The following is a 23,337-nucleotide window of genomic DNA, read 5'->3' as shown; positions in this document are numbered from 1 at the left end:
TTGGCTCATGTCAAGTTTGTGGTCAACCAAGACTCCTAGATCCTTTTCACATGTACTGCTCTCAAGCCAGGTGAGAGCAGTATTTGTGCCTCTCATTTTTTTTTTTTTTTTTTGCCCAAGTGCAATACTTTACATTTCTTCCTGTTAAAATTCATCTTGTTTGTTTTGGCCCAGTTCTCTAATCTGTCAAGGTTGTTTTGAAGTGTGATCCTGTCCTCTGGGGTGTTAGCCACCCCTCCCAGTTTGGTGTCATCTGCAAATTTGATCAGGATGCCCTTGAGTCCATCATCCAAGTTGTTGATAAAGATGTTGAATAAGACCGGGCCCAAGACAGAACCCTGTGGCACCCTACTAGTCACTCTTCTCCAGGATGAAGAGGGACCATTGATGAGCATCCTTTGGGTTCGGTCAGTCAGCCAGTTACAAATCCACTGAGTGGTAGCATAGTCAAGACCGCATTTTACCAGCTTCTTTACAAGAATATCATGGGGCACCTTGTCAAATGCCTTGCTGAAATCAAGGTAGGCTACATCCACTGCGTTCCCTTCATCTACCAGGCTTGTAATTCTGTCAAAAAATGAGATCAGGTTAGTCTGACATGACTTATTTTTCAGAAATCCATGCTGACTATTGGTGATCACAGCATTCTTTTCTAGGTGCTCACAGACTGTTTGCTTAATGATCTGCTCCAGAATCTTCCCTGGTATTGATGTCAGACTGACTGGGCGGTAATTATTTGGGTCCTCTCTTTCCCCCTTTTTGAAAATAGGGACCACATTTGCCCTCCTCCAGTCTGCCGGGACTTCGCCTGTTCTCCAGGAATTCTGAAAGATGACTGCCAGTGGTTCTGAGATCACATCTGCCAGTTCTTTTAATACTCTTGGATGCAGTTCATCTGGCCCTGGAGACTTGAATACATCTAAACTAGCCAAGTATTCTTGTACTATCTCCTTAGTTATTCTGGGCTGTGTTTCCTCTGCTGAATCATTTGCTCCAAATTCTTCAGGTTGGGCATTGTTTTCTTTATGGGAGAAGACTGAGGCAAAGAAGGCATTGAGGAGTTCAGCCCTTTCTGTGTCCCCTGTTTGCATTTCACCATCTTCTCCTCTGAGTGACCCCACTGTTTCTTTGTTCTTCCTTTTGCTACGAACATACCCATAAAAGCCTTCTTTGTTGCTTTTAACCTCTCTAGCAAGCCTGAGTTCATTCTGTGCTTTAGCTTTTCTGACTTTGTGTCTACACGTGCTGGCTGTTTGTTTGAATTCCTCTTTGGTGGTTTTCCCCCTTTTCCATTTTGTGTACACATCCTTTTTTAAAATGTTATGGGGTTTGGGGTGCCAGAGTTCGGGGTTGCCTGGATTTAGTAAATACTAGAGTATAATAAATGCTTGGAGAGTTAAAGTGGAAGCCAGACCTTAATAGCTGGTCCAAGCCAACCTGATAATGGCTGAGTCATTAAGCAAACAAAGGGGGCAGGGAGATGAGTGATTAACAAAGCAGAGATTCTGTGCCAGTCAGAAAATGTGTGAAGCCCCTCCCTGAGTTGGGTAGAAGATCAAAGGCCAGGAGTAGAGTTTCAGGCTTGCAGTTTGCTCTCCTGTGCTCTAGGGGAAAAGGTTTCTCAGTCGGTAAGCAGCAATGCAACAGATAAGCAATGTAGACAGCTGCCTAGTTCAATGTTAGGAGTTATGTGCATGGGAGAGCAAGACAAGCTGCAGGGCAACACACAAGATGTCTGATGTCTGCATGAACCCAGGACTATGCCTATGTAAGAAGCAATACTCTAGGAGTAAAACGCTGGCAACCCCTCCATCACAGCCTAAGATGGTGTAAGGCAGTGTCCTCTGAACCTAGGCTCCAGGACAGTAGCATGGCAGTCGAGCACCTGCTCTGCATGCAAAAGTTCAGTCCCCAGAATCTCCAGTTTGGTCTGGGAGATACCCTTCTCACGCCAGTCCCTGTCCAACTAACATGTATTGCAGATTCAATTTGATTATTTAATTTATATACCTTTTAATATATTTATATATATATCTAAGTGGTGTATGAAAAACTGAAGCAACAACACACAACTTAAACAACATATTACAAAAACACAAAGTTGCATATAGAAATGTCACATTAATACAAAGATAAAATGTAAAGGTACCCCTGACCGTTAGGTCCAGTCGCAGACGACTCTGGGGTTGCGCACTCATCTTGCTCTATAGGCTGAGGGAGCCGGCGTTTGTCTGCAGACAGATTCCGGGTAATGCAGCTAGCATGACTAAGCCGCTTCTGGTGAACCAGGGCAGCACAGGGAAATGCCATTTACCTTCCTGCCACAGCAGTACCTATTTATCTACTTGCACTTTGACGTGCTTTTCAACTGCTAGGTGGGCAGGAGCTGGGACCCAACAATGGGAGCTCACCCCATCACAGGGGTTCGAATCGCCAAGCCCTAGGCTCTGTGGTTTAGACCACAGTGCCACCCGCGTCCCTTAATACAAAGATACTAATATATGAAAATCAATATCAATTCATTTTCCTTCTGACAGACCCTCCCTCTCAGCCTCTGGTTTCTCATCCAGAGTCCAAACAAACTCTCAGTTCACCCAAAATTGTCTCACAACAAGAGAAGTTCCTGGAAACAGTGGACTTCACTCTAGACTCACACTCTAGACTTGCTTTTTATGGGCAGGTCCAAGACGGGTGATACTTCTTCAGGTTGCTCACAGCTGTGTCCCATTCAGCTACATTCAGTGTCTCCGCTCCTCCACATGCAGCTGCTGGGTGACCTTGGGCTAGTCACACTTCTCTGAAGTCTCTCAGCCCCACTCACCTCACAGAGTGTTTGTTGTGAGGGAGGAAGGGAAAGGAGAATGTTAGCCCCTTTGAGACTCTTTCAGATAGTGATAAAGCGGGATATCAAATCCAAACTCTTCTTCTCTTCTACATTCTCCACACCCAGGGCAGCAGCAGGTCTCTTAGTGTAAATTCAAATTTCCTTCTGTATGTGTGAATAACCATTTATTGTTCATGTCTTGTTATGTAAAACAACTAAAATATGCTTTAAAGGGTATTAAGAACATGCAAGCAGGGAGTTCAAGCGGTGAAGAGAGCCTTCCAGCTCTAAGAGAGAAAGAGAGAACAACATTATTTCATTTTAACAAACATCAGAATCAAATTAACCAACAACCAAATGCTGATTATTATTTCCAATTTGTTTGCTGAGATTTAATGACCATTGATGGGTTATGTATCACTGACAGAGACACTGAAAAGTCCTACAAATACGTTTTTAATGATCAAATCCCATTTAATGTACACTGCTCAATCTCACATTAAGGAGAAATTACATACGTGGCTTAGTGTATCATTGCAAGGCACAAGCTCTAAAAAAAATTTGTTGTCTCTTTATAATGAGACTCTTGACAATGCAGCTATTCTTCAGAAGAAGTTGTTGAAGGCCTGGCTGACCTACAGTTCCATTAGATCAGGGATGGGCAACCGGGATTCTCCAGAAGATGCTGAACATTGGCTCACATAATTCTTGGCCATTAATTATGTCACCTGGGGCTGATGGAAACTGAACTACAACTGGGGCTCCATAGCTTCCCCATCCCTACACTGGATAATTGTACTGGGAAATTCCTCTTTCGGGGCCTAATGAGCAACCATGTGCCCTTTCTTTATCCTGTTTAAGAAAGGGATCCACCTGGGAAATGAAAAAGCTCAGAAAGAGGCCATGCTTTGCATATAGACAGTCCCAAGTTTCACATGTAAAATTTCATGCATTTTTGCCATAATATATATATTTTTGGAAGTATTTCCAACAACAACAATTTTAGTTGCTTTTTTCCACACAATGACCCTAGCAACCTTAAAACCAATTAAGAACATTCAATAGCAATCTAAAAACACAGCTGTACAGATAAAATGGAGGACTTGCAGATCTCACCCCACTAATAGAGGCCAAAATTAAGGGCCAAAAGCCTGAATAAAGAGAAAAGCTTTTGCCTGGAGCCTAAAAATGAATATAGGTGGTGCCAGGCATGCTTCCATGGAGACAGCATTCCACAAGTGAGGGGCCACAACTGAAAAGGCCCAATTTAGTATCGCTGCAAAGGGACGCGGGTGGCGCTGTGGGCTAAACCTCAGCGCCTAGGGCTTGCCGATCGCATGGTCGGCAGTTCAAATCCCCGCGGCGGGGTGAGCTCCCATCTTTCGGTCCCAGCTCCTGCCCACCTAACAGTTCAAAAGCACCCCTAAGTGCAAGTAGATAAATAGGTACCGCTTTATAGCGGGAAGGTAAACGGCGTTTCCGTGTGCTGCGCTGGTGCCGGCTCACCAGAGCAGCTTCGTCACACTGGCCATGTGACCTGGAAGTGTCTCCAGACAGCGCTGGCCCCCGGCCTCTTAAGTGAGATGGGCGCACAACCCTAGAGTCGGACACGACTGGCCCGTACAGGCAGGGGTACCTTTACCTTTTAGTATTGCTGCACTTTGAGCCTCCTATGGAGAGAGCACATGAATAAGGGCTTCAGATGATGATCATGGGGTCTGGGTTGGTTCACGTGGGAAAGTTTGTGCACACTTTCCCTCTATATGCACTTTTTTGATTGGAGGACAGCTCTGCAAAATTCAGAGAACATTTCAAAGGATGGCTTCATGTTAGTTCACATATATTATGAATCTTAGGTTTCTTCCCTTTATAGCTCCATACTTCCTCACTGATTCCTTCACACTGACTCTGCATTTATTCACTGAAGACCATAAATACATCTTGTCATTTTTTTTAATGATTATTGTTGGTTTGGATTTTATGAATATTGATACAAAGCAACTGTGGGGATGATATTAAATACCTTAGACATTTTTAAATCCACCCCTTTCCCTCATCCCTCTTTAGAGCTTCATCCAATATGAATCAATATTGGCTTAATAATTAACACGTTTAAACATTTTTTATGTCTATTACATGGGTGGAAGCTCTATGTTTATTTTATGAAGATGAAATATTTAGTTTCAAGGGAATTTGAGTTTGCTGTCATCCCAGCTTCAGATCAGTCCTTTCAACGGTGCCTAAGGGGGAATCTCTGTCTTCCAGACATAACAGACGCTTTTTGGATTCCCCATTGCCCTCACCAAAGGCCCTTCAATACAGGCTTAAAATGCTCAGAGTTAGAACAGATAATTACAAGATTTTACTCCCTGATAAAGTCATCCAATTCCCCATGGCTGGTACTCGAGGAGAATTGGATAGAATTGCAAGCCCAGAGCAAACCTCAGGTTCCGGGCTTAGGGGTGGGGAATGGGTTGGAGATGTATATACAAGATATCACAAGCAAGGGAAACAATGGGAATGTTAAGTTGGGAAAAGCAGAGGGGCGTCTTCTAAGAAACTAGTAAAATACCCCATGGCATTTGTTTTGATTGCTTGCTTTGCATGCAAAGCTTGCATGCCCATCAACAGCCCTGAAAAAAAAGGACATCCCATTTTTTTCTTATGGATACTGCAATCTCAGGCTGCACTTTTCCAGGCATGGTGCCTCAAAATGCACTGTGAGGCACTGTGCTTGAAAAAAAGCACTTTTGAGGGGGGGGGGATTTCACATGGGTCACGTGACTCATGCGGGAGTGAGGATACAGAAGATGGCACCCCAGATTAGGGCTGTGTCATGTTGGAAAGTATGAGTTTAGAATGAATCTAATCCTAGGGCTGAGCGGAAATGCCTCCATTCCTGTCAATTAATGGGGGGGGGGGGAGGAGAGAGAACTATTAATGGACTATTAGCCACCCATTTGGAGGCAGCAACGCTTCTGAAAACCTGTTGCTGGAAACCACATGAGAGACAGTGTTCTTGTGCCCAGTTCCTACTTGTGAGCTTCCCTTTGGCATCTGATTTGCCACTTTAAAAATTGGATGCTGGTACAGTGGTTATTCAAAGACATCCCAGTTAAGAATCTTTAGGATTCCAGCCTGCAACCTTGATGACAAACAACCCTCATTATTCATTTGTCACCATTACAGTGGTACCTCAGGTTACATACACTTCAGGTTACAGACTCTGCTAACCCAGAAATAGTCCCTCGGGTTAAGAACTTTGCTTCAGGATGAGAACAGAAATCACGCAGCGGCAGCAGGAAGCCCCATTAGCTAAAGTGGTACCTCAGGTTAAGAACAGTTTCAGGTTAAGAGCGGACCTCCAGAACGAATTAAGTACTTAACCCGAGGTACCACTGTATTGGGTGTCTGGTATTTTAGAATTCCTGCCACTACATGGAGGGAGAAGAAATCTTGGGCTTGTAGCATGGAGGGGAGAGCCAGTGTGGTGTAGTGGTTAAGAGCGGTAGTCTCATAATCTGGGGAACCAGGTTCGCGTCTCCGCTCCTCCACATGCAGCTGCTGGGTGACCTTGGGCCAGTCACACTTCTTTGAAGTCTCTCAGCCCCACTCACCTCACAGAGTGTTTGTTGTGGGGGAGGAAGGGAAAGGAGAATGTTAGCCGCTTTGAGACTCCTTAAAGGGAGTGAAAGGCGGGATATCAAATCCAAACTCCTCCTCCTCCTCCTCTTCTTCTTCTTCTTCTTCTTTCCTTCACTTTGCATTGTATTCAGTGGTAGTTCCACGGAGATAAGACCCATTGAGAATGATGGATGTGATGAACTTACATTCATTCATTCATTGGCCCCAATCTGAATCAGCTATCTCCATGCCACATATTTGCAATAGGGAAGTTCTCATTGGTATCTGAGCCAGTGTGGTGTAGTGATTAAGAGCGGTAGACTCGTAATCTGGTGAACTGGGATCGTGTTCCCGCTCCTCCACATGCAGCTGCTGGGTGACCTTGGGCCAGTCACACTTCTCTGAAGTCTCTCAGCCCCACTCACCTCACAGAGTGTTTGTCGTGGGGGAGGAAGAGAAAGGAGAATGTTAGCCACTTTGAGACTCCTTTGGGTACTGATAAAGTGGGATATCAAATCCAAACTCCTCCTCCTCCTCCTCTTCTTCTTCTTCACCCATGCCAGCACATTTGACCCCAGCTGCTGAGAATCCTCACTGGCTAAAGAGGTTATTCATTATAAGAATTTCAGCTTCTTCATTTATTGCATGTCTTAAGCATAGCCTTTCGCTTGTGGCCAGTATAATATTTTTGTGCTGTTAAGACTTCAGTGGGTGCTTAAGGGGATTGTTGTTGGTAGTGGTGGTGATGTTGTTGTCGTTAATCTAGGGTTGCTTTACGTGCGGATTTTCCCGGACACCCCCTCTTTTTCAGGCTTAAAAATTTATGTCTGGGCGGAATTTTAAAATGTGACAAAATGTCCGGGTTCCTTTTGCTGAGCAGCGTGTGAGCGCTCGCCTACCCATCTACATCCTCGAAGCCCTTGGAAAGCTGTGTGTTTCTGTGCGTGCGTGCGAGTGTGCAAGTGTGTGAGAGGGAGAAAGGGAAATAGCAGGAGGTAGGGGAACCAAGAGAAGGCACCTGAGTGCAGCAGCACTTCCCGATCGAAGCCCCCCCAGAACAAAATCAGTAGCAGCCTCTCTCTCTCTCTCTCTCTCTCTCTCTCCCGTGCGCCTCCTTCGCAGCCTCCCTCTCCTGCTCTCTTTTTCCATCCAAGAATCCCCCCCTCAGAACTATCCTTCTCCCCCCACTTTTAGGGGGCGCCCTCCAGACAAAGCAAAGCTCAGGGAGGCCCTCCTTTTCCCCCAACTGGGATTTATTGATTTAATTCTCCCTCCCGCCTTTACCCGCATCTCTGCTGCGCTCCCTGACTTTTTTCAAACGGGTTTTCCTCCTGCTGCGATTTCTGATCGCTCCTCCCTCCCTCGCTCGCTCGCTCTCCGTTTCTTCTGCTTCCTTCCCTTGCCCCCACCCCAGCCTCTCGCCATTGCCTGGCTTTTTCAGTCCTTTGCCTCCTGCTTCCTGCCGTTCCCCAGCACTCCCCTCTCCTCCTTCTCCGGATCCCCTTCCTTTCCTTCCCTCTCTCTTCTTCTGCTGCGATCCCCCTTCCATTCTCTCCCCTTTAAACCTCTCCCTGCTCGTGCAATCTTCTGTCTGCTTTAAAGCCATAGCTCAGTGGCAGAGCATCTGCTCTGAATGCAGAAGGCCCCAGATTCGATCCTGGGCATCTCCAGGTGGGCCTGGGTAAAGAGTCCCTGCCTGCAACCCTGGAGAGCTGCTGCCAGTCAAGTGTAGACAATACTGACCTAGAAGTCGGCAAACGTGTCCTCTTTTTTGCTCTTCAAAATATGGCAACCCTAGTTAATTATCTTAGAAATGCAAGTGTAGTGAAAAGACAGCAGGAAACAAATGCAGGCGTTTTGTGGAAACGGAAATTCATTTGAAAGGATTGGAACAGATTCTGAGAAGCTTTGGTTTCAGTGTTTTTAAAACTTCCTTGTGAATATTTGCCACAGTAGGTTTGACTAGGATTAGCAACAGCATTAATCTGCCCCCAACCTAAGTGTATAATCCTTGTATAATCATCTGCTACCTGGAAGGAAGAACTTTTCCAAGACCCCTTTATTAATGCTTGGTGAATATATACTACATACTCAGGATCAATGCTTTTTTACTGGGAGTACTCAAGAATACACAGTACCGCCCCCGCCCCCGTGTTTGGCACTTACTGTAACAACTTCATGGGTTGGTACCAGCACAGTTTTTTCTTTAAAAAGAAGAAAAAGCACTGCTCAGGATATTTATTTTCTTCCCATCTAAATTGTTCCCTAGTTTTGAAGGTTCAGCGTAATCTGGGCCAGTTCTCAGAGCAGCATTGGTATGCTAGCAATGCACAGTTCTTCTGTGTGTGTTTTACTCTAAAACATCTGCTCTTGATCAGACTGCTGCATATATATACAGCTTTGCTGCAGCTTCCACTTCACTCGCTGTGTTGCATGTTACTGAGATACACAAGTGCATGTGGGAACTGATGAAATCACAGTGCAAGAAAAGAAAGAAAGAACGTAATAGCCCTGCTGCATCAGGCCAAAGGTCCATCTAGTCCAGCAATCTGTTCCCATAGCAGCCAGCTGCATGCCTATGGCAAGCCCACAAGCAGGACCTGAGCGGAAAAGTGCATGTCCCACTAGTGATTTCCAATAAGTAGTGTTCAGTGACATGGTTCCATCCATAGGGAGATAGGGCATAACCATTGTGGCTAATAGCTAATTTTCCCTCCATGAATTTGTCCAAACTTATTTTAAAGCCCTGTAAATTGGGGGAATGTCACTGCCTTCTGGAAGTGTAAGTTCCACAGTTTTAACTATGCACTATGTAAATAAGTGTTTTCTTTTGTCTTTCCTAAATTTTTCAAGATTCAGATTCACTGGATGTCCTGGGTTCTACTATTTTGAGAGAGGGAGAAAAAATGCCTCCTTGTCCACTTTCTACATACAACGCACAATTTTATGCACCTCTGTTGTGTCTCTTCTTACTTACCTTTATTTTTCCTAAACAGAAAAGCCCCCGATATTGTAACCTTTGCTCTTCAAAATTGCCTGGATGTGACTGCACAACCGAACTAAGAGTCCAATGAAACTGTAATTTCATTATTGTGCATGAGCCCAATATATCCTTTCAAAGATTGATTCAATCTGCATGTGTGCCAGTAGGCAGGAACAAGTTACCTGTTTGGAAAAGTTTGCACAGCAAACGGCATATGTGCCAGTTCCAAAGCTGTTAGGTTGTACAAAATATTAAGAAAATAGGATAACAGGAGCTTAAAAAATTGGATCACTTGATATGGAACGACTCGGTAGGATTAGCAGTGGATACAAACCATTATTAGTATTTTAAAAATTCTTCAAGTTAGATTAGAAGGCGGGTAGAATGGAATACAGTAAAAAATGGCACAAGAACAGAGTACAATGGAATCTATCCATCCATCCCTAACACAAATCTAAACCACCTGTGTATACTATCCCTGTTGGGGTAAAAAAAAGGTAAAGGACCCCTAACAGTTAAGTCCATTCACATATGACTCTGGGGTTGCACGCTCATCTCTCTCTATAGGCCGAGACAGCTTCCGGTCATGTGGCCAGCATGACTAAGCCGCTTCTGGTGAACCAGAGTAGCACACGGAAACGCCGTTTACCTTCCTGCCGGAGCAGTACCTATTTATCTACTTGCACTTTGGCGTGCTTTTGAACTGCTAGGTGGGCAGGAGCAGGGACCGAGCAATGGGAGCTCACCCCTTGCAGAGATTCGAACCTCCGACCTTCCGATCGGCAAGCCCAAGGCTCAGTGCTTTACACCACAGCTCCACCCGCATCCTGTTGGGGTACTCACACCCAAATGAACTGCTAAATCACATTGCAGGACTGCAATACCTCAAGGGTTGCCTCTCCTCATATTAACAGACTCAGTCCCTCCTTTGTTTGCCTCCTCTGTGAGAGGTGCAGAGGGTGGCAACATGAGAATGGGACTTTTCTGCATTGGCTCGCCTATTGTGGAACGCTCTCCTCAGGGAGATTCAGCTAGTGCCTTCATTATGTTGCTTTAGGGCCCCAAGGAAAAACATTATTTTCCTCCTTTGGCTAATTAAATTTTAAATTGGTGTGTGTATGTGTGTGTGTGTTGTTTGTTACTATATTATGTAACTTTGCACTTTTATGTTGTAAACTGCCCTGTGATCCTTGGGTGAAAGTCAGTATCTAAATATTTAATAAATATTTAGTATTTAATAAATAATATTTATTAAGTAATAATATTATTAATCACTACTTAATTAATTATATTTGGAATTATTGTTACTGATCACAGCTGAATCACTTCATTCAGTACTTCACATGGCAGCAGCTGGATATGCTTAGTCATGGTGTGTGGTTTTACTGCTCTACCCCCTTGGTCGGTGGAGTACAGCATCTTGATATAATTTCTCCAATAACCTTGTTTCCCCAATCTCCTCCATGTCTCTGTGCGACGGGGTACCTCTGATGCTGACACATCTAGTGCAAAGGGACAGGGGTTCATCATGCATGCGGCTGTGTGAGCATAAGCTTTCCATGTGTTTGGAAACCCTGGAGAGATGTGCAGAGATGATAATGTGGAGGAGGAGCAGGAGGATCAGAACCGGCATATCCATGATGCTAAGTGAGGCAGTCAAGGGGTGTTACCCTTGTTCTGCTACCCAGCTTTGCTGCTGGTGTCCCTGAGATCCAGGGGCAGAGAGGGACTGGTGGCAAAACTCTGTAAAATGCTTCCTGAGGTCTCTCCCCCCCCTCCCTGTGGTGTAATGGAGCTTTGCCCTGGTATGAATGGGGGGTGGGTTCTGGAAATGATCTTCCCCAGATCATTTCTGTTCACACAATAGCAGCACCCATGCACTGATGGGGGGGGGGAGGTATTAGTAGGCTTTGAAGAAACCCCAAAGCTGGCAGAAGTATCATAAAAAACATTTAGGGGGAAAAGTTAGGAAACACTTCCCCCAATGATGACTGAACTTTCTCAGAGCCCATGGAATACTAACTAGCAGATGGAAGAAGAAAAGGGGGGTGGGGGGGTGGAATTGAGTATTCTGAAAGAAGGCATGGCTGGCTGGTTGAGACCATTTTGTTGCAGGCCCACCTGTGTTTAATGAACAATGGCACCCGGGGAAGTTGGCAAAATTAGTAAAGGTGGTGGTAGAATGTGGCTGGCTGTGGCCTTTCCACTTTTCCACATGAATGACTGCAGCTATCATTTGATTGTCTGGTGGAGCAAAGCCAGATAATTTCCCGATGTACAGAAGTATTTTGTCTCCAGGGATGTTAATCTAGCACATTCCAGCAGAACAGGATTCTATGGGGACAGGAGAAATCACTGGGAGAAAATTACAGTGTTTATTCATTGGAAGGAAAGCATGTTTTTGTTGACTCAACCTTCATTAAAGGGCTCTTATTATTTCCACTGTGTGAGCTCCTGGCACCACATTTTCACTGGTACCACTGATAGTCTGATGCCATCTGGAAACGGAAAGGGAGAATTGGAGATTTAAGGGCCAAATGAGACACTGCATGGATGGCACATCCATCAATCTCCTGTGTGTTTGGTTTAAAATGAAAAGCAGCCTTAGAAGCTGAAGGGAAGGGCTGCTTAACCATTTCACTTCCTGCCATTTTCCCTTTCACTGTCAATGTGCATGCACACACACACACTTTCCTATGTGCATAGGAAAAGATACAAGGAGAGAAAGAATAGGTTGAGGTGGGAGACCTCTGAGCATGCAAATGGCATATTGTAATGTGCTCTCTCTATGGAGCTTCCCTTGAAGACATCCATGGCTGGTGCTCATTGTAGGGCAGCCATACATACGGATTTTCCCAGACATTACCAGGATATCAAAGGTGGAATTGACGCCCTGGGGGGAATTTCTGGAAGGCAGCACTTTGTCCTGGATCTTAGACAAGTCAATCAAAAAATCACTGGGGGGGGGGTGCTTTTGTAAAACACATTTGGGTTTTCCTGGTTTTTACTTTTTGAAATATGGCAACCGTAGCTCACTGGGACTGGCAGGGTGAAAGGCAGAGAGACTAACCAGTTGTGGAGCCACAGCCAATGAGAGGCAGAACTAAATAATTCTAGCTTTGTCCTCCCTGAATTTTACAGGCGCAACAATGAAACTGAGGAGGAAGAAGCAAGAGAATCCCCTTCTGGAGTGACTGTATGTAAGAAGGCAGGCAGGTGGGGTTGACTAAGGGCACAGTATGCTTGGTGCCCCATTTGCCTTAATGGAGTGGCCACCACTGCTTGAAGACAATTTGGAAACTTCAGCTGCTCCTAAATGCAGTGGTCACATGACCATTTGGGGTTTCATTGCAATCTTGTATTATCCCTGTTTTAAAGCAGCTGAATAGTTTGCCAGTTTTTTATCTGGACCCAAATCAAGATGCTCAGACTAGTGTTTAAGCCCTGTACAGTTTAGGCCCGAAATACCTGAAAGACCACCTCCATCCCTAGAAGCCCTTTCAGTTGTTGGCAAAGAGGGCCTGCTCAGTAGTTTCACCACCAAAAGAAGTGCTGTGGGGTTGCCCAAGAGAGAGGGCATTTTCTGTGGCAGCACCTAAAGTGCGGAACTCCCTCTGCACAGATGTGTGTCTAGCATCTTTGTTGAACAGTTTTCACTACATGCGGAAGATGCATATCATTGACCTGGCCTTTGACAACAAAGGCATTTCATTTTGTGGGCCACATCTCTTTTGCTGAATTGATGCTGTTCTGCTATATTTGCAATAGTTTTATGCCTTTTAGATATGTCTGTTTTTATAATTAATATTGCATTATATACACTCACAAACTTGTATATTACGTTGCTGGAGCCTGCCCTAGGACCTTATAGACTTTATAATTCTATTTTATTCATTAAATCAATAAAGAGTTAAGCAGTCTCTTCCCAGCTGTTCCTTCTTTGTTCTCTGTTGCCCCAGAGCGAAAGGCTAGCTCTAATTAATTTAAGTTATACAGGGTAGATTTAGGTTGGACATTAGGGGAAATTGCTTGATGGCAAGAGAAGCTGGGTAATAAAACCAGTTACCTGGAGTGGTGGTGGGCTATACCTTGCTGAAGCTATTCAGACAGAGGCTTGTCATCCATTTGAGATGCTCTATGATCTATGGGTTTCCTACATGGAGCAGAGGGGCAGACTAGATGGCCTTATAAAGACCCCAACTCTATGATTTTTTAATTCCTTGCATTAAGAATAGGTAAACACAGTGTTTTCCCCCCCCCCTAAAGAAATGCTTAGGGGTACTCTCATTTTCCTACTCATATTGAAATACTGCCCCTCAATGAGGCCAAACTTAGATTCACAAAATGTTTAGGGGTATGCGTCTCCCTGCGTCCCCGCAGAAAAAAGCACTGGGTATATACATACAATGAACACTTTAAAGGCATACTTTATTTTGGTTGCAGAAGTTGTCTTTCAGTAGAATATCTCTTCCCCTTTGGTATGCTGCTGCTGCTGCTGCTGCTGATGATGATGATGATGATGATGATTTTATTTATACCCCACTCTAGGTGGCTTCCAGCAAAATATTAAAACAAAATAAAACCCCCTCCTATCAGATGTCAAGGAGATAAAGAACTACGCAACTGTTAGATGACACCTGAAGGCAGCCCTGTATCAGGAAGTTTTTAATGCCTGGTGTTTTACTATGTTTTTATATATGCTGTAAGCATATACAATGATGATGATGATGATGATGATGTTGTTGTTGATGATGATGATGCTGATGATGCATTCTTTGGCTTCTGTGAGCTGGGTAGAGCATCTGAGTCAGAGGATGGTGACAAGGGTGGTGTCCTCCAGCTTGGAATGCCCCCAAAAAGGTCTGATGGTTCTCCCCTTCAGGGAAGCTGTCTGAGCCTCATCATCATCTGAGTCCTCCACTCTGAGGTCCTCAGGTCAGGGGCCATGGCAATTTTTCATTAAATTCGTGTTTTGATCTGTTTGGACTCCCAAGAATGATATCACAACAGTTCATAGAAACAGCAGCAGACCTACATTTTGGGGGCCTTGAAGCTTAACTGTTATGGGGGTGGGGGGTGGCTTTGCAATTAGCAAAGATGTCTGAATAGCCACTGTTATCTTCTTCAACGGGGTTGTTCCACAACAGATCTGTGCTTCTGGCTCTCAAACTTTGGGATTGTTGAGGTATATACGAATAAAATAATCAATTTGAGTCATGCAACTCATATTGGGTCTACAGTGGTACCTTGGGTTAAGAACTTAATTAGTTCCGGAGGTTCGTTCTTAACCTGAAACTGTTCTTAACCTGAAGCACCACCTTAGCTAATGGGGCCTCCCGCTCCGCCGCACGATTTCTGTTCTCATCCTGAAGCAAAGTTCTTAACCAGAGGTACTATTTCTGGGTTAGCGGAGTCTGTAACCTGAAGTGTATGTAACCAAAGGTAAAGGTAAAGGGAACCCTGACCATGAGGTCCAGTCGTGGCCGACTCTGGGGTTGTGGCGCTCATCTCACTTTATTGGCCGAGGGAGCTGACGTACAGCTTCCGGGTCATGTGGCCAGCATGACTAAGCCACTTCTGGCAAACCAGAGCAGCGCATGGAAATGCCGTTTACCTTCCTGTTGGAGCGGTACCTATTTATCTACTTGCACTTTGACGTGCTTTTGAACTGCTAGGTTGGCAGGAGCAGGGACCGAGCAACGGGAGCTCACCCTGTCATGGGGATTTGAACCACCAACCTTCTGATCAGCAAGTCCTAGGCTCTGTGGTTTAACCCACAGCACCACCTGCGTCCCAACCCAAGGTACCACTGTACTAAAATTTTAAGCAATGTAGACTAAAATCGATTCTGGGGCATGTCCAGGTTTGGGGGTCCTGAAGCCTAACCTTCATTAGTTTCATAGTAGATCTGCCCCTGCATTTAAATGTGCAACCTGTTGGGTAGTTAAATTCAAATCTACACATTAGCTTTCCCTCTATTTCAGTTTAACATTAATATTAAGATATTAAGAAGCTCCTTCTTTCCCTTTTATACAGGTCAAAAATATACATTCAGTCTGAAGCACAGCAAAAAACAAGAAGAGGATCCTTCTCCCCCTTCTCCCCCTTCTATATCTCTTATACTATAAATCTCAGAGGTATCAATAAAATAATTCCATAAAGTCTGACCTGAAGCATCATAATGGTATCAATACAAGTAATAACTTATCCCATGCACATTTAATATTAAATACATAACATTCTAGTTGCTGTTTCATTTGTGATAAAATCCATAAATGCAGGCCGTATTTCATTATAATCCCTTACCCTATTTCTTCTCTTCTGTGCTATCAATTCATTTATCACTAACTCAGCAACCAGCACAAACCACACATAAACTTCCAGGGTATTTATATCCTTCAGTCCTGTTCTCTTTGTAACCAATGCGACTTGTGTAGTGGAGGCTTATCACCAAGTGCCGTTGCAGAATCCTGACATTGATCCCTCCAATGTTAATTGAAATAACCCTGATATGATCTGCAACCAGTATCGAGCCACATTATTATGGCCCAACATGTCCCTGTCAGGCCCAGTCCAGAACCAGAAATAGATAAGACATCCTCCACACAAAAGGACAGCACTATCCTCTGGCCATGGTATCATCTTCCCGGGGATCATAGGATTGTGCCCTAAATGATAGTTTATCAATTCAGCAACTAAACAGAAACTCTGTGCAAGTAGAAAACTAGCACAACCTGGGCTAGTCCTTGATGTGCTAATTTATTTATTTTTTACCTGCGGGGAGTTGTTGTTTACATGGAAGAACATTTATTAATGGTGTTCCCTGCATGTAACCCAAAGCAAGAGAGTCCCCTGCCCTGCCTAATTCTCTTGCATGCGCAGAGAAAGGCATGAAACAGTCACTAGAAAAATCTCCCCAAGAGGGATAAATGATCAAATTCTCAGATACTTTATTTCATTTGTTGGCTGTGGGTCAGCACCAGAGCTGCCAATGATTTCAGCTTAAAGCATCATTCTGAAGCAAATAAGGGGGTTCCTGCTCAAACATGATATATTTCAAGGGAAGCTTATAGAATTTTTTCAAAAGTAGTGAGAATTCCGTAGACAGGTTTTCCACAGCACTTGAGAATACCAGCTGAACATGAAATTTTGATATAAAGTTGGGGGTTTCCTGTGAAGTGAAAATTGTGAGGAAGACTAAGGGGAGCAAAAATCATTGAATAAGATTTAAAAAGATAAAATGCACTCTCTGTGTGCTCAGTGGTTCCCTCCTTTTTATTCCTTCCCATGTTGCAGATCTGTTTGGGGGTGGGAATCAATCACATACCCTTAAATCCAAGTAGCACAATTAAAGGGTTGGTTGGTTGGTTGGTTGGTTGGTTGGTGCTCTTGCACAACAAACCCATTGCCTTCCTGCAGAGAGAGAAAATATACGAACTATTGTGATAAGGAAAATGCAAGGAAAATGCACTGGAAAGTGTTGGCTAACACTTATTTGACAAGAGACCATCTTGGCTGTGAGTCCTGGAAGACCCACTCTCTACCATGCAGGCCTTTTTCCACCTTGCCTAGGAGGGTGGTTTCTGCAGTTGCTGTTGCTGAATGCCAGGTTGACTTGGAGTATGACCATCCTCATCCATGATCTGATTGTGGAGATGAGGAGGCCGATCTAGTCTGTATCACTGAGACCTGAGTGGGTGAGTATGGTAGAGGCTGCTGAAGTGGCTGCACTCTTTTGTACTTTTATGTTTTCACCATCATCATTATCATGGTAGAATTGGTCTCATCCAGCTGTGCTCATCACAATCATCTCCCTGCAAACAAATGTGAAAATGAACAGGCTTGCCTGAGCATCTATTTATTTTATATATATATCCCACCTCAAAGGAGCCCAGGATGGTAAATGTTTTTCTGCTTAGTTAAAAATAAAATAATAACGTAAGATGTAAAAACTGTTAAAAACATCTAAGAAAATATAATGAAAGTTCTAAAACATATGTGATCAGATCATGTGTCTGAAAAGCTTTCAGCAGTTATCTAAAAACATACAGTGTCAGAGCCTGCCTAATATCATAAAAGGGATAAGGGTGGTGCTGTGGGTTAAACCACAGAGCCTAGAACTTGCCAATCAGAAGGTCGGCAGTTCGAATCCCCACAACGGGGTGAGCTCCTGTTGCTCGGTCCCTGCTCCTGCCGACCTAGCAGTTCGAAAGCACATCAAAGTGCAAGTAGATAAATAGGTAGAGCTCCACCGGAAAGGTAAATGGCATTTCTGTGCACTGCTCTGGTTCGCCAGAAGTGGCTTAGTCATGCTAGCCACATGACCCGGAAGCTGTACGCTGGCTCCCTCGGCCAATAAAGTGAGATGAGTGCCGCAACCCCAGAGTTGGCCACGACTGGACCTAATGGTCAGGGGTCCCTTTACCTTTTAATATCATAAAGCAGAGAGTTCCAAAATACAGGTAATACCACAGATGATTTCTTACAAAAGCAGTATGGACATTGAGTGGCTCTTGCAAAACTGAGAGCTCTGCAGATCAAAGTCACTGTATTAGCACATATGTGGTAAAGCTACCTACCCTCCAACGTACTGGGAGGGAAAATCGGGAAACAACCTCCACCCCCACATACCACCCTGCCACTGCCAGCTGCCCTCCCCCTGCAGCATCCTGCCACTGCCTGCCCTTACATACCACCGTTGCCCACCACCACACATGGACAGGGACATGCCACACAAACATGTACTACCAGAAGTGGCACTGGAGGAATGGGAGAGCATGGCACCCAGAAAGGTGTTCTTTCAGTTCTGCACTCTTTTGGTTCCCAGGCAATTGCAGTGCTGGTTTCCTTCTCAAAACAGGGTGGTTGCGATCATGTTTGTCTGGAAGCAACCTAAGTAAACACAAATTTGGTTTTTCTGGTCCCCTTCCCCCCATTTTTATTTTTAGTTTAAAAAAACAGTAACACATTTGCTGACTTCACCATCTTTCCAAGTTTTCATTCCAAACTGTCAGGCTTCCTCTCTTGCCCATGTTCTATCCTCATCTAGCTGGCTCCAGTCTCATCAATATCTACTTTTCACTCACATCCTTGACCTGACACATTATGGGCTGCACACAAAGGCATTTCTTTGTGTGTTGTCCAAAAACTAAGAGGCATGTGCTGTCTCGTTGTGCAGCCATTACATCTTCATCAGGAGGGTCTCCCCTGTTGGCCTCTAGCTAATCAGAATATCCTGTTCAGTCATTTGGGAAGGCTGGCCGGGAGCAAAGTTCATGCTGTTTGTTCCTTGTCTGGTGGCCTCCAACACTCCCTCTCCGGTATTTAATGGTGAAACATTTCATTATTAATTCCTTGACTCAGCTGGTCGGTGGCCTGGGGTGGGCAGTTTGCCTCTAGGCTCAGAGACAGCTTTCAACTTAGGTTTAAATCTTCTTTCTTTTATTCCTCCTCCCCCAAATGGACTGTGTGCTTGTGAGGAGCAACATTTATTCCAGGGTCAAACTGTTGCATAATGGAAGAGGCAGAGGAGGAGGAAGAGGGCAAAAAGAAGTCAGAAGAGATGCAAGGCACAAATACAGTGATTATAACAAGAGTATTTGGATTGTCTCTCCAACCCTGCCCCCCCTCTACACCATACACATACACCGCCACCCACTGCAAAATGGTCCTAGTAGCAATTTGTGCTTGAGAAACTACAAAATGCCTCATTATTACCACTGGGATCAAATCCTGTCCACTCACCAGTTTATAAACTGCATTTCAAATATGGAACATGAGCATTGATTAGAAATGTGAAGCCATTTTCAATTATCCAGAGACCAGCAGATTTAATTTAAAATAAAAACACACACACTGTCATCCAGCCCAACAGTCCTGCCAAGACAGATCCTGTGTGTGTTTTTTTTTAAAAAAAATAAAATAAAAAATCAGGCAACTCTCTTTTGCTCACCACCAATTTATTTAAATATCTAATAAGGTCATTGTTAAGGTCTCAGGAACAAGCTGAGGCTTTGATATCTGAACTGCCCAGATGGAGGCATTGGGGGCATGGGGGGGTGTGTGGAGATAGAGAGAAACTAGGTCAAGTCTTCTGTCAGCATCTGGGATCTATAAAAAGTGCCAGTTTTGGCAGTCTACAACCCCAGAAGCAGCTGCCTAGGACAGCAATCTTGCTATTGAATAGTCTTTGACTGCTACAACCATAGCAGTGATGGATCAATCAGTTTATTTCTGGTCCATGCCAGTTTCCCATGCATTCATTCATAAGTTAGGGAAGGGGTAGTACCTTCTGGGGGCTTCTGGGGTATCTCCTTCTGAAATAGTTTGTTCACCTTTGGCCCCCAACTTGCACTTAACTCTAACCTGTGGCTCCTAGAAGCTGTCGGTATGTAACAATGGTCACACCCAGGAAATGGCTTTGACAGGCCAGCTAAACCAGGTGAGGGTAGCCAATGGGTCTCAAATCCTCAGTGGGTTAGGGACTTCTCTTGTAAAGAAAGACAGGCTCCAGCGGATTGAGCAGACAAGATCAATAGTAGGTCCAACGGTCAAGATGGCGGTTTCTGCACACGATGTAGAGGGAAGTGACTGGCAGATGGGGCTTTTCAATCTGGGAAATAGCCTATCTAGGAGGAGGAAAATTCTGATCCAAAACCTCTGCTGCCTTGCAGGATGTCTTCAGCAGAAGGAAATGCTAAGGAATAAACCCTACACAAAGCTGGAATGGAGTCTCAAAGACTGTTGGGTGGCATCTTGTACACCTCCTACTGACAACTCCTGCAGCCAAACTGCTTCCAAATGTGGCCAAGAGTGGGTCTTGTTATCTAGGCAGCCCAGGACTTCTATAGATGCTGCCCAGGCTTGCATCCCAGGGAGGCCACTTTGGTGCTACTAACACAGCAGCTTGACTTCACCCCCAGAAATGCACTTCATTGAAACAGGTGGATGCCAACCATTCCATTACAACCAGTCATAAATCTGTTCCATGCTGTTTCTTCTTCAAACTGACTTTTTAAGAAGTACAGAAATTTCCATTGTTTTTGAATATATTTTCTGAAAATACACTGTTTAAAATAAATTTTAACCTAAATTCAGTCCCACCACAGCATATTACTATTGAGAACATGAGAAAAGTTCACTGGAACAGGCCAAAGTCCCTTTTTTAAAAAAAATAATAATAATATTTATTAGAATTTCAAAAAATACATAGACCGAAAAAAAGAATTTTTTTAAAAAAAATAATATTTATTAGGCCAAAGTCCTGTCTAGTCCAGCATCTTGTAGCCAACCACTGTGGAACTAAGTATCTTTAACCTTTTTAAAAAAACTTTTTGAACTTAATGATCTGACCAAGTGTTGGGATTTTTTAAAAAGATAATGCAGTTTTGTTCACTTATTTCAAATTCAGTAAGCCAGCCCTGCTGCGTTTGAGGGCTCTCCTGCTCAATTTGTGGGGCCATGGACTTTTGCCCAGTGGTCCTACTCTGAAGAGGGATGCAGGTGGCGCTGTGGGTTAAACCACAGAGCCTAGGACTTGGCGATCAGAAGGTTGGTGGTTCCAATCCCCATGACGGGGTGAGCTCCCATTGCTCGGTCCCTGCTCCTGACAACCCAGCAGTTCGAAAGCATGTCAAAGTGCAAGTAGATAAATAGTTACCGCTCCGGCTGGAAGGTAAACGGCATTTCCGTGCATGCTGGCCACATGACCCGGAAGCTATATGCCGGCTCCCTCGGCCAGAAAAGCGAGATGAGCACCGCAACCCCAGAGTCGGTCACGACTGGACCTAATGGTCAGGGTCCCTTTACCTTTACCTACTCTGAAAGCATAAGGGGTTGCAAATGTGGTTTCCTCTAGGTTCCCAAATTTATTTGACCTACCGCCTGCTTTTCGGGGGGGGGGGATACTCAGTGCCCCCTTTGCAATTTACCTTCTTTAAGCAAACAAACAGGAATATGCAATCAAATATGCAGGCAAGCTGCAATTTACTTTCTGGGCCAGGATAAAGCTGAAAAGGGTTCGCCCAAGCCTGCAAAAACCCCTTGCCTCCAGCACAACAGCTGGATACAGGGGAGGTGTTGTCACTGTCCTGCAATGGCACCCAATCTGGCAGTAAGCATCATTACACTACAGATGAAACACGTACGAAGAGTTTTTCAAAAAATTCTTCTCTTCTTTCTTTATGGTTCCACTGCCCCCATATTTTTATTCAACACCCCCAAATTGCACCTGAGGCTATTACTTCCCCCTTGTATCATTGAGAGCCCCTCCCCCAGAGGCAGTATTCCCCATTTTAGCAAACGCTGTTCTAGATGTTGTTGGACTTCAGTTCCCATCAGCCCCAGACAGCGTATTCAATAGTCAGGGGTGATGTTTTTTGTACTTCAGAATGGACACTGGTATAGGGTGAATGGTGCACAAACCCACACCTCACCTGCTTTCTTTATTACTTAAAATCAGTCCAGAGGTTGGGTCTCACTGTCAGCTTTCTCCTCCTTAGTCTCAGCATTACCATTGAAAAACTCTGCAAGGAGGTGGAATGGAACAAAACCAGAGTTAATTGGCTCTGCTTGTCATTGGCTCTCGCACCATCCACTGCTGGGGCTTCTTGCGCTACCAGTCCCAATGGGCACCAACCACCACTGAAAGTCAGACCACACTGGCCCATCTAGCTCAGTATTGTCTACACTGACTAGCAGTGGCTCCCCAGAATTTCAGGAAGTGGTTTCTCCCAGCCCTAACTGGAGACCGTGGGGACTAAACCTGGGACCATCTACATGCAGAGCAGATGCTCTACCACAAAGCAGCAAAATGTCCTTGGGCAGGTGGATTTGTCCTATGGGCTGTACATCCATGCTTTTCTACTGCCTCCTGCTGATCATGACTCTCTTTATATCTTCACTGGAGGCCCCAGCAAATGGTTTCCAGAGAATGCACTTTTGAAGAGTGGTTTTTCCCTCCATCCTTGTTCTGATTAACCTGGAACTTTAGAGTATCTACATACAAAGGGCCAGAGGACTCTCTCAGATCCTGCCACTAACCAGATCATTAAAAACAAACATGGCAATTATGTAAGCCATTTTTGAATCCAAGAGACTGAGGTGGGGTTTTAATTAAGGTAATTATGCTCAGCAGGAAAGGCAATTTGCAGAGACATTTAATGACTCAATGCTGACATGCTACCTTTTACAAAAGGTGATTCTCACAGTGCTGGTTTCCAGAGACACCCAGGATCTGTGAGCCGTCTCACTAGCCAGACCTTTTCTTTACACTCTAGGCAGACTCCAACTAAGTTCTACTCAGAGCACACCCCTTGTAATTAGTGGATTTGCATTAGGCATGCCCATTCATTTCAACGGGCCTACTCTGGATAGATAGATAGATATATCATTTGCTACATAAGGCGCCAACATCACCCAAACACTGAACATGCTGCACAGTTCCTTTCAGAAACAGGACTGTTTTATTAAGAACTTTAATATCCATAAACCATTTTTGATAAGGAACATTTTGGAATCATCTATAGTTTTTTTTATTCTTGTTTCTTGAAATGCACAGGAATTTTTTTTGGGAGGGGAGGGGGCAACACTTTCATAAAGATATAGATATATAGGTGAAACAGGAATGCAAGGTCTGTGTTCCACCCCACCCCCAATATTTGTTATTGAGTTTTTATAAGAACTAGTGGATAAAAAAAGAAAAGCAAAAACTGTGGTTTTCTTAAATAAGATTAATTGTCACAATTGTCAGTTTTTTTTAAAAAATAGTATGTATCTACATATGTGATCTACTGTGGAAATAATAAAATATATCAATAGGAAAAGGATGTGTGATCTATAATTACAAAGGGTTCCATGGTCCAAATCAAAGCAATTGCAAATTATTTATTTCAAAAAAGAATATAAC

This window comes from Podarcis erhardii, assembly GCF_964252035.2.
Source record: "Podarcis erhardii genome assembly, chromosome: Z".
In the NCBI taxonomy this organism is placed as follows: Eukaryota; Metazoa; Chordata; class Lepidosauria; order Squamata; family Lacertidae; genus Podarcis; species Podarcis erhardii.
This window is presented reverse-complemented; position numbering follows the sequence as displayed.